We start from the raw sequence: 18,061 nt of genomic DNA on the forward strand, positions 1-18,061 counted from the left end.
TGTGTGAATGTGTGTGTGTGTGTGTGTGTGTGTGTGTGTGTGTGTGTGTGTGTACACTAGCAGGTTCTTCAGGCCTTATGATCTACTGTCAAGCTAGATGTTGTTGAGGAGCTTCAATTATGAAAGCATCCATTTTTTAGCTTTTTTTCTCCTTTACACACAAACACTTTTGTTATCTGATACACTGAAAAACCACTCCTACGCTCCATCACACACGTTTATGTATGTGATAACACAATAAGATATTTATTGTACCAACTGCTATGTCTTCATTATAGACTAGCTTATGATTCATAGCTAACACGTAGCCTCTAGTTTATATTGACATTTCAGGTGTCATGCAGCTATTCCATATGGAGAGAGAATGCTTAGTTGAAAGGTTGCTTTTTTTTAGGTCCCCTTGGGGACTGGAGGGACCAGCGAGAGGATGACCTGGTTTAAATTTTCTCCTCTCTGCCTTATTGGTAGCTACCCATTTTAACAGAGTCCATCTGAGCAGATGAGAATCAACTGTGCGGGTTAATTGGATCTTTTCTTACTAAGGAATATCGTCATTTTACCCATCTGCAGATAATTAGGTATACCTGAGGTCGTTTTGCGCTTCTCTAAGTCAATGTTGTTATTCTAACGGGTGCAGGTGCAGGTGCGGCTGTGGAAATCCAACGATTCTCTGTCCAGAGATAACAAGTAAGTCACCTACTTTGTGTGGCCGTTATTTAAAACCTGACTGCTGGTCACATATATATATTTTTAATAGGCTATGTGGTAGGCTACGGTGACCTTACAACAAGCACGAGTGACAATGATTTATGGCAGAGATTTGACACTGAATGGAACGAATGTGATTCATTGTATTCTGACCTCTGATTCTCTTAAGTTTTGGTGCTTCTGAGATGGCTTAATAAAACGACAAAATGATCAGCTATAAATAGAGTAAAGGATACCATATGTCATATCTAATTTATTTAAGATGTAGGCTATTTAAAGTTCGGCTTTTCATTTGGCCTAAATCTGGTTCAGTTCATGGTTTTAAATTTAGTTCAATGAATGTGCCTGTTCAGACAGAAGATGTGATATATTACCTGTAATATAAGGCAATGTTTATATGACCCCATTTCAAACAGCCCCTTATTTACAATTTTCATGCAGGTATACCACTTTTATACACATCAGTCGTTAACTTGCAAATTGATAGGGGAGGGAGTGGGCAGTTTTGTTAAATAATGGGAGCTGTTTGCATTTCAAATTAGGGAGATATTAAACAATGGAGATGTTAATGAATGTACTTGCAAAAAAGCAGAGAACCATTCACACAGACCCAATACCTGTATTTTTCACAGGGTCTGTGAAAATGGAGGAATAATGACAACACTCTTAGCAAAAAAGGTGCTATCTAGAACCTAAAAGAGTGATTCGGCTGTCCCCATAAGATAACCGTTTGAATAACCCTTTTTAGTTCCAGGTATAGCATTTCCACAGAAGGTTCTACTTGGAATCCAAAAGGGTTCTACCTGGAACCAAAAAGGGTTCTCCTATGGGGACAGTAGAATAATCCTTTTGGAACCCTTTTTTCTAGGAGTGTTGATCTTTAGGTGGCTTTTAATTTGCTATGTTTTTTACCACTTTCAGATATACCAAAAGCAGGTAAAAAGAAACAGGCATGGTCAATTAGTGGAATCTATCTGTGTATGAAAGGGGTAACGTTTCCTTGTATATGTACAGCAGTAGAGTTGCCAGCTAAATACTGTATTTTCATTTTACAGCAGGGATGCTGTAAAATGTTTTACAATAAAAAAACTGGATTACAATACTGTAAATGAGTCTACTGTAATCATTACAGCAACACAGCTGTATTATATAATTACAGTAATTGCTGGCAACTCTGCTGCCAGTATAATGCTGTAAATTTACAGTACAGCATGTTACCGTAATCCATTTTATGGTACCAATACTCTTACTGTAATCTTTTTACAGTAATGGTAATTCATGACTGAATGAATGAATTAAATTCATTGAGGGGAGGTGGGTTTATTTGACTGTAATTGCATCTGGTTGGTGCAATAAGGTTGGCTGCTAGGTAATGTGCTTTCATATTACAGCATATAAAATATATACACTACCATTCAAAAGTTTGGGGTCACTTAGAAATGTCCGCGTTTTGGAAATTAAAATAACATCAAATTGATCAGAAATACAGTGTACACATTGTTAATGTTGTAAATGACTATTGTAGCTGAAAACGGCAGATTTTTTAATGTAATATCTACATAGGTGTACAGAGGCCAATTATCAGCAGCCGTCACTCCTGTGTTCCAAAGGCACGATGTGTTAGCTAATCCAAGTTTATAATTTTAAAAGGCTAATTGATCATTAGAAAACCCTTTTGCATTATGTTAGCACAGCTGAAAACTGTTGTCCTGATTTAAAGAAGCAATAAAACTGGCCTTCTTTAGACTAGTTGAGTATCTGGAGCCTCAGCATTTGTGGGTTTGATTACAGGCTCAAAAAAGCCCTTTCTTCTGAAACTCGTCAGTCTATTCTTGTTCTGAGAAATGAAGGCTATTCCATGTGAGAAATTGGCAAGAAACTGAAGATCTCGTACAACGCTGTGTAGTACTCCCTTCACAGAACAGCGCAAACTGTATCTAACGAGAATAGAAAGAGGAGTGGGAGGCCCCGGTGCACAACTGAGCAAGAGGACAAGTACATTAGTGTGTCTAGTTTGAGCAACAAATACCGCACAAGTCCTCAACTGGCAGCTTAATTAAATAGTACCCGCAAAACACCAAAGGCGACTCCGGGATGCTGGCCTTCTAGGCAGAGTTGCAAAGAAAAAGCCATATCTCATACTGGCCAATAAAAAGAAAAGATTAAGATGGGCAAAAGAAAACAGACACTGGACAGAGGTGGCTTTTTCTTTAGCTAACACAACGTGCCATTGGAACACAGGAGTGATGGTAACGGGCCTCTGTACACCTATGTAGATGGCTAATATCTACAGCTCTGTCAGAGTGACCATCTGGTTTTTGGTCACCTCTCTGACCAAGGCCCTTCTCGCCCCGATTGCTCAGTTTGGCCCGGGTGGCCAGCTCTAGGAAGAGTCTTGGTGGTTCCAAACTTCTTCCATTTAAGAATAATGGAGGCCACTGTGTTCTTGGGGACCTTCAATGCTGCAGACATTTTTTGTTACCCTTCCCCAGATCTGTGCCTCGACACAATCCTGTCTCGGAGCTCAGTGGACAATTCCTTCGACCTCATGGCTTGGTTTTTGCTCTGACATGCACTGTCAACTGTGTGACCTTATATAGACATGTGTGTGCCTTTCAAAATCATGTCCAATCAATTGAATTTACCACAGGTGAACTCCAATCAAGTTTTAGAAACATCTCAAGGATGGTCAATGGAAACAGGATGCATCTGAGCTAAATTTTGAGTCTCTTAACGAAGGGTCTGAATAATTATGTAAATAAGGTATCTGTTTTTTCATTTTTAATACATTTGCAAACATTTCTAAAAAACAGTTTTCGCTTTGTCATTATGGGGTATTGTATGTAGATTGCTGAGATTTGTAATTATTTCATCAATTTTAGAATAGGGCTGTAACGTACAAAATGTGGAAAAAGTCAAGGGGTCTGAATACTTTCCGAAGGCACTGTATCTTTATCTATATATTTCCGAATATCTTTATTAGATATAAGGAGTAGACATGCTCCAGATACGCATGTCCTTAATTTCATATACGGAACTAGGACATTCCCTGTAATGGGACAGTTTCTACATGCATCCAATCCGAACCTCAGAAATCTCCCTGCTACAGGAGATATCTAGGGTGAGATACGTTCAAGACACGCACCTGATGCGCTTGCACCCGCTTACACTTTGCGGAGTTAGAATATTCTACAAATATGTATGTGTCAACATGCTAAGCCTTTATACTTGGGCATGAACGTATCCACATATTTTCAGAAATGTATCATGTCTGTAGTCATTACCTGAAATGTATGTATCTGTATTTCTAAACAAATTAATAATTTCAATATACATCGTGACGTGATATGTAATATTCATCCTCACATGTCTGATCGAAAATGGGCTACATTCAACTCATGAAATGTCCAGCGCCTAAATTATTTTACATGTTCAAGTGCCGAAAATCAAGGTGACATATCTGAGCGTAGATGGGTTGGTTGTTTAGCAACTACAGATTGGATGGGCTTAGATTGTTGACAAAATGTTAACTATATTTCATCTATAATGTTTATTGAAAACATAAATACACTTGCACAATGAGTACTTGTTGTCTCTCAAATACATCGTTACAGTTGTTGGTTAGCTAGCAAGCAAATTTTTTGCCATATTAGTATTGACATGAAATCAGTCAAAACACCTCAAAACAAGACATGGTATCAATAACATGTACTGTACATATTACCTCAATTACCTCAACTAACCGGTGCCCCACACACTGACTCTGTACCGGTACCCCCTGTATACAGCCTCGCTATTGTCATTTAACTGCTGCTCTTTAATTATTAGTTACTTTTATTTTTTATTTATCAATTTTTTTTATTTTATACTTAACACTTATTTTTCTTAAAACTGCATTGTTGGTTAAATGCTTTTATATTATTTGACTAGCTGAAATTAGTAACTTATAATTCCCCACATGGCAGTTTCTTGTCATTCTTACTAGCTTTCTGGACATCCAGAATCACAACAACTCACAGACTTCTGCCCCATTGAAGCATGTGCATAGTTTTCGTAACGTTGTCAGCTAACTTATCTATACATTTGCACCATATTCAGTAGTAGGCTATATAAGGCACGGAAAGACAAACATTGTCATATTTAATCCAAGTTTCTATTTCCAAAGCACATCTCCGCTATTTCTGTAAAAAAAATGCATCATGGGCCTCCCGAGAGGCGCAGCGGTCTAAGGCACTGCATCGCAGTGCTGGAGGCGTCACTACAGATCCGGGTTCTATCTCGGGCTGTGTTGCAGCCGGCCGCGACCGGGAGACTAATGAGGCGGTGCACAATTGGCCTAGCGTCGTCCAGGTTAGAGGAGGGTTTGACCGGCTGGGATGTCCTTGTCCCATCGCACTCTAGCGACTCCTTGTGGCGGCCAGCGCATGCACACTAACTTCGGTTGTCAGCTGTACGGTGTTTCCTCCGACACATTGCTGCGGCTGGCTTCCGGGTTAGGCGGGGAGTGTGTAAAGAAGCAGTGCGGCTTGGCGGTGTCGTGTTTCGGAGGACGCACGGCTCTCAACCTTCACCTCTCCCTAGTTGCAGTAATGGGACAAGACTATAACTACCAATTGGAAGAAAAAAAAATAAACAAAACACATTTTTTTTATCATAATGTAATAAAAAGAATAGGCCAATCTTTGCAAAAAAAAATATTTTATTTATTTAACAGAAAATAAAAGTTGCACACCTTCAATACCCCTGCCTGCCCTGTTTGTAATCGACGATGGATGCAATGGGTGCAGATTGGGTCGTCAGTGGCAGTCCCTCGCAGTCCAGACTAGAGGTCAACCGAATTATGATTTTTCAACGCCGATACCGATTATTGGATGACCAAAAAAAGCCGATACCGAGTAATCGGACGATTTTTATATATATATTTGTAATAATGGCAATTACAGCAATACAGAAAAAACACTTTTTTCACTTAATATAATACATCAATAAAATCAATTTAGTCTCAAATAAAAAATGAAACATGTTCAATTTGGTTTAAATAATGTAAAAACAAAGTGTTGGAGAAGAAAATAAAAGTGCAATATGTGCCATGTAAAAAAGCTAACATTTTAAGTTCCTTGCTCAGAAGATATGCAAGCTGGTGGTTCCTTTTAACATGAGTCTTCAATATTCCCAGGTAATAAGTTTTAGGGTGTAGTTATTATAAGACTATTTCTCTCTATACCATTTGTATTTCATATACCTTTGACTATTGGATGTTCTAATAGGTACTTTAGTATTGCCAGCCTAATCTCGGGAGTTGATAGGCTTGAAGTCATAAACAGCGCAATGATTAAAGCACAGCGAAGAGCTGCTGGCAAATGCAGGAAAGTGCTGTTTGAATGAATGCTTACGAGCCTGCTGCTGTCTACCACCGCTCAGTCAGACTGCTCTATCAAATAATAGACTTAATTATAATGTAATAACACACAGAAATATGAGCCTTAGGTCATTCATTTGGTCAAATCCGGAAACTATAATATCGAAAACAACATTATTATTTCAGTGAAATACGGAACCGTTCCGTATTTTATCTAACGGGTGGCATCCCTAAGTCTAAATATTGCTGTTACATTGCACAACCTTCAATGTTATGTCATAATTATGTACAATTCTGGCAAATTAATTACGGTCTTTATTAGGAAGAAATGGTCTTCACACAGTTTACAACGAGCCAGGCGGCCTAAACTCCTGCACATACCCTGACTCTGCTTGCACAGAACGCAAGAGAAGAGACACAATTTCCCTAGCTTAAAGAAAATCATTTTAGCAGGCAATATTAACTAAATATGCAAGTTTAAAAAATATATACTTGTGTATTGATTTTAAGAAAGCCATTGATGTTTATGGTTAGGTACACATTGGTGCAACGACAGTGCTTTTTTCGCAAATGCGCTTGTTAAATCACCCGTTTGGCGAAGTAGGCTGTGATTCAATGATAAATTAACAGGCACCGCATTGATTATATGCAACGCAGGACAAGCTAGATAAACTAGTAATATCATCAACCATGTGTAGTTAACTAGTGATTATGTTAAGATTGATTGTTTTTTATAAGATAAGTTTAATGCTAGCTAGCACCTTACCTTGGCTCCTTGCTGCACTCGCATAACAGGTAGTCAGCCTGCCACGCAGTCTCCTCGAGGAGTGCAATGTAATCGGCCATAATCGGTGTCCAAAAATACCGATTGTTATGAAAACTTGAAATCGGCCCTAATTAATCGTCCATTCCGATTAATAGGTCAACCTCTAGTCCAGACCCAATGTGATGGTAATGTTGGTCTGTGATCCACTCCAAACTGTCAATGCATAAATTATGAATCAAAATTGTGTGGATATTGCAAGAAAATATTGTAATTTCACATAACCATACCACAAGGTAGCTACTCTGCCTGCTTCATTGATGATGAGGAAACTAACTGGATCAAGCTAGCTAGCTAGCTAGCCAAGTTGCTAGTTACATAGCTAGCTATGTTAGTTAACTAGCTAGCTTTTATTAATCAGTAGTTTTGTATTTTTTATTTAACCTTTATTTATACAGGTTTTTCTCATTCAGATAACATGTTTTTTTCAAGAGAGACCTGGTCCAAAACAAAAATGTTTTAAAACATTAGCTGTCTTCTTGAGGCTTGATAGGTGGTCCAAAAAGAAAATCACTGAAGTGAAGGCAATTTCGATTGTTTGTTAGCTAGCTAGGCTACAAGTTAGCTTCTACCCCCCTATCAAGCCTAGCTAGCTATCTTGTCCTACTGGCTGCTGGCCAAATTAGCTAATGTTCTTGATTCTAGTTACTAAGATAAATAAAACATCTCAAATTAGCTACTCACTTTAACGTTAACTTCTTCTATGTATTTTCTGAACAGCTTCTCACTTTTTTGTTTCTCCAGTTGTCAGTTTGACCACACACCATTTACGCACTAATTGTGGCGCCCAAATTAAAAAAGTGACATTTGGGACTCAACAGCAGAAAATACGTGATTCTAGCTAGGCTACAAGTTACAATGCTTTTAGCTTGCAGTTTGCACATGCCTTTATCCAGAGGGAATATAAAAAAATTATAGCCCGTGTCTGAAAGAATTATATGGATTTAATATTTGTCAAATTATTGAGCATGTCTTCAAAACTCAAATAAGCATCAGAAATGTTCCTTTATTTAGCATATCAAAATGTATATCAAGATCCTGATATGGACCTCAGTCAAGAGCATATGCATTGTATGTGATGAGAAAATATAATATGTAGGCCTACTGTCAGTATTTGTCATCATAAAGAGAAAATAAAATGTCCATATAGGCCTATCACAGGATATCTAATGAGTCAATAAGCATGTGTTAAACAATTTTCAGAGTCTTTTCAGCATATCAAAAAGCATGCCAAGATCTGGATTTGGCCCTCAGCCAAGAGAAGCATATCTGCAATCAATATGCTGTAGCTTCCTTCATGACCTGGACTTTGTAAATTGGTATAGAATCAGGTCCCGTGTGGCTCAGTTGGTAGAGCATGATGTTTGCAACGCCAGGGTTGTGGGTCCGATTCCCACGGGGGACCAGTACGAAGAAAAAAAATGTATGAAATGTATGCATTCACTACTGTAAGTCACTCTGGATAAGAGCGTCGGCTAAATGACTAAAATGTAAATCAGCTTGATCCCCTCTGTCGAAGACACTTGGACCTTCTTTTTTAAATATTTTTTTGTGGTATCGTTAACAAATACGTACCCATAAAGAAAATAATAATTAAAAACAGGTTCAGCCCCTGGTTCGACCGTGATCTGGCAGAGTTACTCCAGTTCAAGAATTCCATTTGGCAAATCGCTCACATCCTTAGGCTGACTGGCTCTCGTTCAGGCAAATATGAAATAAGTGCACTCATTCTATCCGGAAGGCCAAAGTTAGTTACTTTAAGGAGCAGTTCTCTCTCTGTGGGTCTAACCCCAAGAAGTTATGGAAAACAGTTAAAGATCTGGAGAATAAACCCTCCTCCTCATAGCTGCCCATGCCCCTTAATGTTGATGATGTGGTTGTTACTGACAAGAAGCACATGGCTGAGCTCTTTAATCACCACTTCATTAAGTCAGGATTCATATTTGACTCTGCCATGCCTCCTTGCCCATCCAACATTTCTTCATCTCCCACCCCTTCCATTGTGACTATCGCCGATGCTCCTCCCTCTTTTTCCCCTGCCTCACCAAAAAGTTTCTCCCTGGAGGCGGTCACTGAGTCCGAGATGCTAAAGGAGCTCTTTAAACTTGACCCCCAAAAAACAGCTGGGTCAGATGGTTTAGACCCTTTCTACCTCAGAGTGCAGTGTATACATTCAGAACATCTGCTGTCTCAGCCACTGCTTGTCACCAAGGGAGTACCCCAAGGCTCGATCCTCGGCCCCACACTCTTCTCAATTTACATCAACAACATAGCTCAAGCAGTAGGAAGCTCTCTCATCCATTTATATGCAGATGAGTCTTATACTCAGCTGGCCTCTCCCCGGATGTTGTGTTAAACGCTCTACAACAAAGCTTTCTTAATGTCTAACAAGCTTTCTCTTACCTTAACCTTATTCTGAAGATCTCCAAAACAAAGGTCATGTGGTATGGTAAGAATGCCCCCCCCCCGGTGTGATTGCTACCTCTGAGGGTTTAGAGTTTGAGGTAGTCACCTCATACACGCACTTGGGAGTATGGCTAGACGGTACACTGTCCTTCTCTGAGCACATATCAAACCTGTAAGCTAAGGTTAAATCTAGACTTGGTTTCTTCTATCGTAATCGCTCCTCTTTCACCCCAGCTGCCAAACTAACCCTGATGGACTGTCGTTTCTCTTTGCTTATTTGAGCTGTTCTTGCCATAATATGGACTTGGTCTTTGACCAAATAGGGATATCTTCTGTATACCACTCTTACCAATCACAACACAGCTGATTGGCTCAAACACATTGAAGGAAAGAAATTCCACAAATGTACTTTTAAAAAGGCACACCCGTTAATTGAAATGCATTCCAGGTGACAACCTCATGAAGCTGGTTGAGAGAATGTGTCCCAACATTTGACTAGTACTGCATGTCTAAAAGACATCTGGATTCAGAATTTGTCAGGATATGGTACATATCACAAAACTCAAAATATGCATTGGAAATTGTTTTAATTTCGCAAGTTTGTATCATGATTTAACAGTTGCAAACTTGTAACTTGACATTTGAATACATTCAATAAGATTTGCAAACATAATATATTAAGTCCATTTACAACTATAAATATTCTGTTATGAATAAAAAATACACATGCAGATTTTGTGCGTGCGCAGATTCAGAGTTCTGACACACTGTAGAAAGTTTTGTAAATTTGTAGGAAGAGATTTGCAAGGAAAATCATTTGCCCTCTGGGGACAGGACCTTTTACTCCTGACCAATCACTTCCCTCTGCCAAAACCACAGCTGCCTAACCATTGATTGGATTGTTCCATCAATCAATTATCAGGAAGTAACTACCCACATAAGCAAGTGAGGAGGTAAAGAAAACCAAAACCATCTATGTAATTGTCTCTTATCTGTCTACATACATTTTCTGGTGAAAAGGCATGCCAGTATGCTTATGTGCAATATAAAAATGGTACACTACACAAGACTGAAGAATAATACAAATAGGCTGCGTGTTGACTGGTAGCCCAATTCTGATCATTTTTTCCCACTAATTGGTATTTTAACCTATCAGATCAGCTTTGAAAAAGATCTGATGTAAAACAAATCTGATGCAATTGGTCAAAAGACCAATTAGAGGAAAAATGATCAGAATTGGGCTGCCAGTCGACACAGCCAGGGACAAGTGAATATAAAGTCAGTTCTTATGTTTGAAGCAGTTCGTATGAATTTGAGTTGTTACACACAGTACATGTTAAATGGCTATGAGACAGAGACTCTTGCTGTTATCAAAGGTATCACTGAAGGCCCCCGTATTCAGTCAGGCAGCTTGAAGCAGATGTGTTCCACCATCCAACCCCTTGTCACAGCATGCAGTGGCCTGATAGGGAGATGACAAAATCCATTATGTACCTTTCATCACCAAAGCAGTGTTAGCATTTACTGCACATGTTGCTGAACAATCCAACCATTTTGTTACCATCATTGATCTAAATGGGAAATTCACATACAATATCAAATTCATAAGCATTGACTAATAATTCTAGGGTCCTGTGGTGGTCTAGCAACATGCTGCTTTTGAGTGATCTTAATCCCTCTGCACCTGAAATGCAACAAGAAAAACATGAATAACATTACGCCTAGTCAGTCAGTAACTTGGGTAATTAAACACTCATCTAAAAATGTGCACATCAGCCAAATGATACCCAACCAATACAGCCTAGTAGTTCATTTGCAGTGAAATTGGGAGGAATTTCTCTTGACAACTTTTTCAGTCACCAATTAATTAATAAACAAGCAGTGGAATGAGTCAGTTTGACAAAAAGTGTTCAAGTCTTAAAAACATAGCTATAGTTAGTTTTTATTTTCTAGAAACCTAGCTAACAATAGCTGCACTGCAGTGATGATGGTGGAAGTTAGCTAGCTACCTTTCCCCCAGCTGTTTTAATTTAGCTAGCTAACGTCATTTGTATAAACTATCAGATGGTTAACTAGCAAATATTTGTTTTCCCCTCGTATCTAAAACTGCCTGATAAAACTTGCAAGTTGATGGTAAAGCTAGGATGAATGTCCGAGGCCATACACCTAATGCAATTGCTGGTCTGGAGTTCGTCTGAAATGTACCATTATATTTCAAATGATAAGCAAACTATTGTCATGCCTTTTCACCAACAAAAAATAAATAAACATCGATGTAGACAGATAAAAGAGACTATTACCATCAAGTAGATCATTTTTGTTTTTCTTTACCTCATCCTCTCTTGCTCATGTGGTAGTAGCTACTTCCTGATATTTGATTGATGGAAAGATCCAGCCAATGGTTAGGCGGCTGTGGTTTTGGCAGAGGGAACTGATTGGTCAGGAGTAAAAGGTCATTTCTCCAGAACGAAAAATCAAGATTTTACTTGCAACTTTCTACAACAATGACAGAACTGCCGAACACACTCAGATTGAAAATCTGCAAGTGTATTTTTGATTCACAGCAGAGTATTCATAGTACTAAATTGACTTTCAATCATTCTGAATATAATATATATTCAAATATCAAGTTACAAGTTTGCAACTATTGTTAAATCGTTCACACATCATGACATAAGCTTTCATAGTATTACCACGACAAGCGGCAAAACATTTCGTCTTTCAATCACCCACGTGGATATAACCAATGAGCAGATGGCACGTGGGTACCTGCTTCTATAAACCAATGAGGAGATGGGAGAGGCAGGACTTGCAGCGTGATCTGGTCAGAAATAGGAATGACTTCAATTTTACATGGAACCCGAACCGGCTGCACACGTGCGCCATCGTGCGCTATCGTGTATAAATGTATTTTGTCCCCCAACACCAAACACGATCACAACCCACAGGTTAAAATATCAAAACAAACTCTGAACCAATTACGTTAATTTGGGGACAGGTCGAAAGGCATTAAGTTGAGGACAGACGTTCTGCTAGCGGAACGCCTCGCCAAATATCCAATGGTAGAGAGTGGCGCGAAATACAACTTCAATTTCTCAAACATATGACTATTTTACACCATTTGAAAGATAAGACTTTCGTTAATCCAACCACATTGTCCAATTTGTAAGTCGCTCTGGATAAGAGCGTCTGCTAAATGACGTAAATGTAAATGTCCGATTTCAAAAAGGCTTTACAGCGAAAGCAAAACATTAGATTATGTCAGGAGAGTACCCAGCCAAAAATAATCCCACAGCCATTTTCAAAGCAAGCATATATGTCACAAAAACCCAAACCACAGCTAAATGCAGCACTAACCTTTGATGATCTTCATCAGATGACACTCCTAGGACATTATGTTATACAATACATGCATGTTTTGTTCAATGAAGTTCATATTTATATCAAAAAACTGCTTTTTACATTAGCATGTGATGTTCAGAACTAGCATTCCCACCCAAAACTTCAGGTGAATTTACTAAATTACTAATCATAAACGTTGACAAAATACATAAATTATCTTAAGAATTATAGATACACAACTCCTTTATGCAATCGCTATGTCAGATTTTAATTAAAATAGCTTTTCGGCGAAAGCACATTTTGCAATATTCTGAGTACATAGCTCGGCCATCACAGGCTAGCTATTCAGACTTCGAGGCTCACTAAACTCAGAATTACTATTAGAAAAATTGCATTACCTTTGCTGTTCTTCGTCAGAATGCACTCCCAGGACTTCTACTTCAACAACAAATCTTGTTTTTGTTCCAAATAATCCATAGTTATATCCAAATACCTCCGTTTTGTTCGTGCGTTCAGGTCACTATCCAAAGGGTAACGCGCGAGTGCATTTCGTGACAAAAAAATTCAAAATGTTCCATTACCGTACTTAGAAGCATGTCAAACGCTGTTTAAAATAAATTTTTATGCTATTTTTCTTGTAAAATAGCGATAATATTTAAACCGGACAATGTCGTATTCATTCAAAGACGAAAATAAAAAATGGCGAGGTCTCGTGAACGCGCATCTCCAGTCTCTCTGTCACCAGGCAGTCCACTGACAAACTGTGCTGCTGTTATCTGCCCACAGACAGGAGACGCCTCATTCCGGTTTCTGAAGGCTTTAGAGAGCCAATGGAAGCCTTAGAAAGTGTCACGTAACAGCTCAGATACTGTAATTTCGATAGAGATGCAACAGAAGGACTACAAATTGTCAGACAGGCCACTTCCTGCTTGGAATCTTCTCAGGTTTTTGCCTGCCATATGAGTTCTGTTATACTCCCATTCACCATTCAAAGTTTTAGAAACTTTAGAGTGTTTTCTATCCAAATCTACTAATTATATGCATATTCAGTTTCTGGGCAAGAGTAGTAACCAGATTAAATCGGGTACGTTTTTTTCACCCGGCCGTGAAAATACTGCCCCCTATCCACAACAGGTTTTTAAACATGTATGGCAATTTAGCTAGTTAGCTTGCACTTGCTAGCTAATTTGTCTTATTTAGCTAGCTTGTTGTTGCTAGCTAATTTGTCCTGAGATATAAACATTGAGTTGTTATTTTACCTGAAATGCACAAGGTCCTCTACTCCGACAATTAATCCACACATAAAACGGACAACCGAATCGTTTCTAGTCATCTCTCCTCCTTCCAGGCTTTTTCATCTTTGAACTTATATGGTGATCGCATCTACACTTTCATAGTATTACCACAACAACCGGCAATCACCCACGTGGGTATAACCAATTGTCACAGGTGTCGTAATGTAGAGACCAAGGCGCAGCGGGTTGCGTGCTCATAATTATATTTATTATAGCGAACACGGAAAAACAATAAACAAAGAACGACAGCTAACAGATTTGCAGGCTATAACTACAAGCAGTGCAAATACAACTACCCACAAAATAACCAAACCAAACACACACCTCTATATAGGACTCTCAATCAGAGGCAACTAGAATCACCTGCCTCCAATTGAGAGTCCAACACCCAATCCTAAACATAGAAAACTAAACTAGACAGACAACACAAACCCTCTGCCACACCCTGACCAAAACTAATACAATTACTCCCTCTGCTGGTCAGGATGTGACAGTACCCCCCCCCCCAAAGGTGCAGACCCTGAATGCACCTCAAAAGAAAAACACAGAAAACCCCAAAACAAACAGAAAAATCCCCCTAAACTACAGGGAGGGAAGGGAGGGTGGCTGCCGTCAATGATGGCACTGTGCTACACCCCCCCTCCCCAACCCACCTATATTGGAGGCGGCTCAGGTGCGGGACGTGGACCCCGCTCCACCCTCGGCGTTGCCCACGTAGGTGGCGCCCCTGGCCGCTCCGGAGGACTAGTGGGCGCCCCTGACTGCGCCCGACTGGCGGGCGACCCTGGCTGCGCCCGGCTGGCGGGCGACCCTGGCTGCGCTCACCTGGCTGCTGACCCTGGCGGCTCCGGCCTGGCTGGCGGCTCCGGCCTGGCTGGCGGCTCCGGACTGGCTGGCGGCTCCGGACTGGCTGGCGGCTCCGGACTGGCTGGCGGCTCCGGACTGGCTGGCGGCTCCAGACTGGCTGGCGGCTCCAGACTGGCTGGCGGCTCTGGCGGCTCCAGACTGGCTGGCGGCTCTGGCGGCTCCAGACTGGCGAGGCTGGGCTGACGCACTAGAAAACTGATGCGTGGGGCTGGTACTGGACGTGCCAGCCTGGAGACACGCACCTCAAGGCTAGTGCGTGTAGCGGGAAACACTGGACCGTAGAGGCGCACTGGCGGTCTCGAGCGCAGGGCTGGCATCACCCCTACTGGCTGGATGCCCACTTTCCCCTGGCACATGCGGGGCGCTGGTACTGCGCGTACCGGCCTGAAAATACCAGGCCTCATCACAGCAACCACCCCAAAGCACGGGACCTGTCCAGTATGTCTCTGCCCAAAAAGGGTACGGGGAGCTGGCCTGGGGCTCCATTCTCGCCCCGCCAAACTGCCCTTGTGCCCCCCCCAAAATAAATTATTGGGGCTGCCTCTCGGGCTCCCTTACCAGCCGTGTTCCCCGGTCCTCGCCAGATTTCCTCCGCTGCTTGGTCCTGTTGTGGTGGGTAGTTCTGTCACAGGTGTCGTAATGTAGAGACCAAGGCGCAGCGGGTTGCGTGCTCATAATTATATTTATTATAGCGAACACAGAAAAACAATAAACAAAGAACGACAGCTAACAGATTTGCAGGCTATAACTACAAGCAGTGCAAATACAACTACCCACAAAATAACCAAACCAAACACACACCTCTATATAGGACTCTTAATCAGAGGCAACTAGAAACACCTGCCTCCAATTGAGAGTCCAACACCCAATCCTAAACATAGAAAACTAAACTAGACAGACCATAGAAATGCATACACAACACAAACCCTCTGCCACGCCCTGACCAAAAGTAATACAATTACTCCCTCTGCTGGTCAGGACGTGACACCAATGAGGAGATGGCACGTGGGTACCTGCTTCTATAAACCAATGAGAAGATGGGAGAGGCAGGACTTGCAGGGCGATCTGCGTCAGAAATAGAAAGGAGTTCTATTTTAGCCCTTGGCATCGCAGACGCTCGTTGGTGCGCGCGAGCAGTGTGGGTGCAATAATTGAATAACATGGATTTCTACATTTATTTTGCGATGCTCGCGCACACGACGTGTCTGGTTTGGTCAGCATGTTAGCCCTTGGCAACGCAGACGCTCGTTGGCGCAATAATTGAATAACATAGATTTCTAAAATTATTTTGCAGCGCACGCAGTGTGGTCAGCCTATTACCCAGAAACACTCACAGCTGTAATTGCTACCAAAGGTGCTTTTAAAAAGTATTGACTCAGGGTGTGAATTCTTATGTAAATCTAATATTTTTGTGTTTCATTTTCAAAAATTTTGGAAACATTTCTAAAAAACATGTTTTTTTCACTTAGTCATTATGGGGTATTGTGTGTAGATGGGTGAAAAAAAATCTATTTAATCAATTTTGAATTCAGGCTTTAACACAACAAATTATAAGTCAAGGGATATGAATACGTTCATATCACTGTATATACAGTATATACACTGAGTATACAAAACATTAGGAACACCTTCTATGATCCCTTATTGATGTCACTTGTTAAATGCACTTCAATGAGTGTAGATGAAGGGGAGGAGACAGGTTAAAGAAGGATTTTTAAGGCTTGAGACAATTGAAACATGGATCGTGTATGTGTGCTATTCAGAGGGTGAATGGGCAAGACAAAAGATTTAAGTGCCTTTGAATGGGGTATGGTAGTAGGTGCCAGGCACACCTGTTTGTGGCAAGAACTGCAACGCTGCTGGGTTTTTCACGTTCAACAGTTTCTCATGTGCATCAAGAATGGTCCACCACCCAAAGGACATCCAGCCAACTTGATACAACTGTGGGAAACCTTGGAGTCAACATGGGTCACCATCTCTGTGGAACGCTTTCGACACCTTGTAGAGTCCATGCCCCGACAAATTGAGGCTGTTCTGAAGGCAAAAGGTGGGGGTGCAACTCAATATTAGGAAGGTGTTCTTAATGTTTTGTACACTCAGTGTATACGAAATACTGCATGCATGAACCACGTCCACTTCTAGAGACCTTAACAAAGGCTTCCAAACTTGCAGTGACTAGAGGGAAAAACAGACCAAGGACATTACATTTACTCAACCATTAAAAGTTTGAGACTTGCTGCCAATCCAATCTGTCCCCTATACCCATTGAATTGTTGCGATACTACTACCACATTACATTTGACATCTTTGTCATTTACCAGATGCTCTTATCCAGAGCGACTTACAGGAGAAATTAGGGTTAAGTGCCTTGCTCAAGGGATATTGACAGATTTTTCACCTAGTCGGCTCTGGAATTCAACAGCTCCACGTGGTCTTCATCCATGGGGATGGAAGCTGCGCTGGGCAGCGGCTCCTTCTGGCTCCTCCTCCTCCTCCTCCTCATCACTGTCTAGTGGAGGGGGCTGGGGAAGATTCAAGCCCTTCGACTCTATTCTCTCCTGGACTTCTTGCAGTTGCTCTGCCACTGGGGGCATATCCTCGGGCTGGTCCCCGGGTGTAGCATTTAGTCCATCAGGAACCTGGTTTAGTGGCTGGTAATAGTAACCTCCATTATCCTCCTCCTCGTCTCCCACACCTAAAGTTAGACTCAGAGATATGACGTACAGTAGATGCAGAAAGTAAACAGCGTAGTGGGTCAATTTCCGCAACAACTAAGAGCGTTGAAGCACAAGGTTGAACTTCTCTCTTGGTGAACAGCATAAAGTGCACACATGCACAAATGCGGAGATACTGTGTGAGAGCGAAGTCTTGCATCTCGTTCATCTCAATATCTGTGGTGCTGCTCCTAGCAACGTCATTTTGCTGAGTCTACCTTTTAAATTGGTATAGCACTCTCACTCACGGGTGCAATAAATGTAGCCTCTTACAATGCACGCCTCAAAATATGCTAAAGCTAGAATCCTTAGTTTCAACATGCATTGTTGGACATATAAATTAATGATATACACCCATTAATTCTTGAAGAATATAACTTGCACTACATGAACTAAAGTATGAGGACACCTCATCTCATTCCAAAATCACAGGCATTAACATGGAGCTGGTTGCCCTTTCTGCTATAACAGCCTCCATTCTTCTGGGAAGCCTTTCCACTAGATGCTGGCTTCCATTTAGCCATGAGCATTAGTGAGGTTGGGCACT

The 18,061-nt window shown here is 41.0% G+C and overlaps 1 long non-coding RNA gene across 1 annotated transcript; it reads right to left on the reverse strand.

The window, feature by feature from the left end:
• Positions 1–9,866: 9,866 nt before the first annotated feature.
• On the reverse strand, positions 9,867–11,682 carry LOC115208287 (uncharacterized). The gene is made up of 3 exons (XR_003881136.1): positions 11,597–11,682; positions 10,889–10,980; positions 9,867–10,758 (listed from the first exon to the last, which is right to left on the reverse strand). It is a non-coding gene; the product is annotated as an uncharacterized LOC115208287 (long non-coding RNA).
• Between the last annotated feature and the right edge of the window lie 6,379 nt (positions 11,683–18,061).

The sequence above is a fragment of the Salmo trutta genome, chromosome 14 (assembly GCF_901001165.1).
Source record: "Salmo trutta chromosome 14, fSalTru1.1, whole genome shotgun sequence".
In the NCBI taxonomy this organism is placed as follows: domain Eukaryota; kingdom Metazoa; phylum Chordata; class Actinopteri; order Salmoniformes; family Salmonidae; genus Salmo; species Salmo trutta.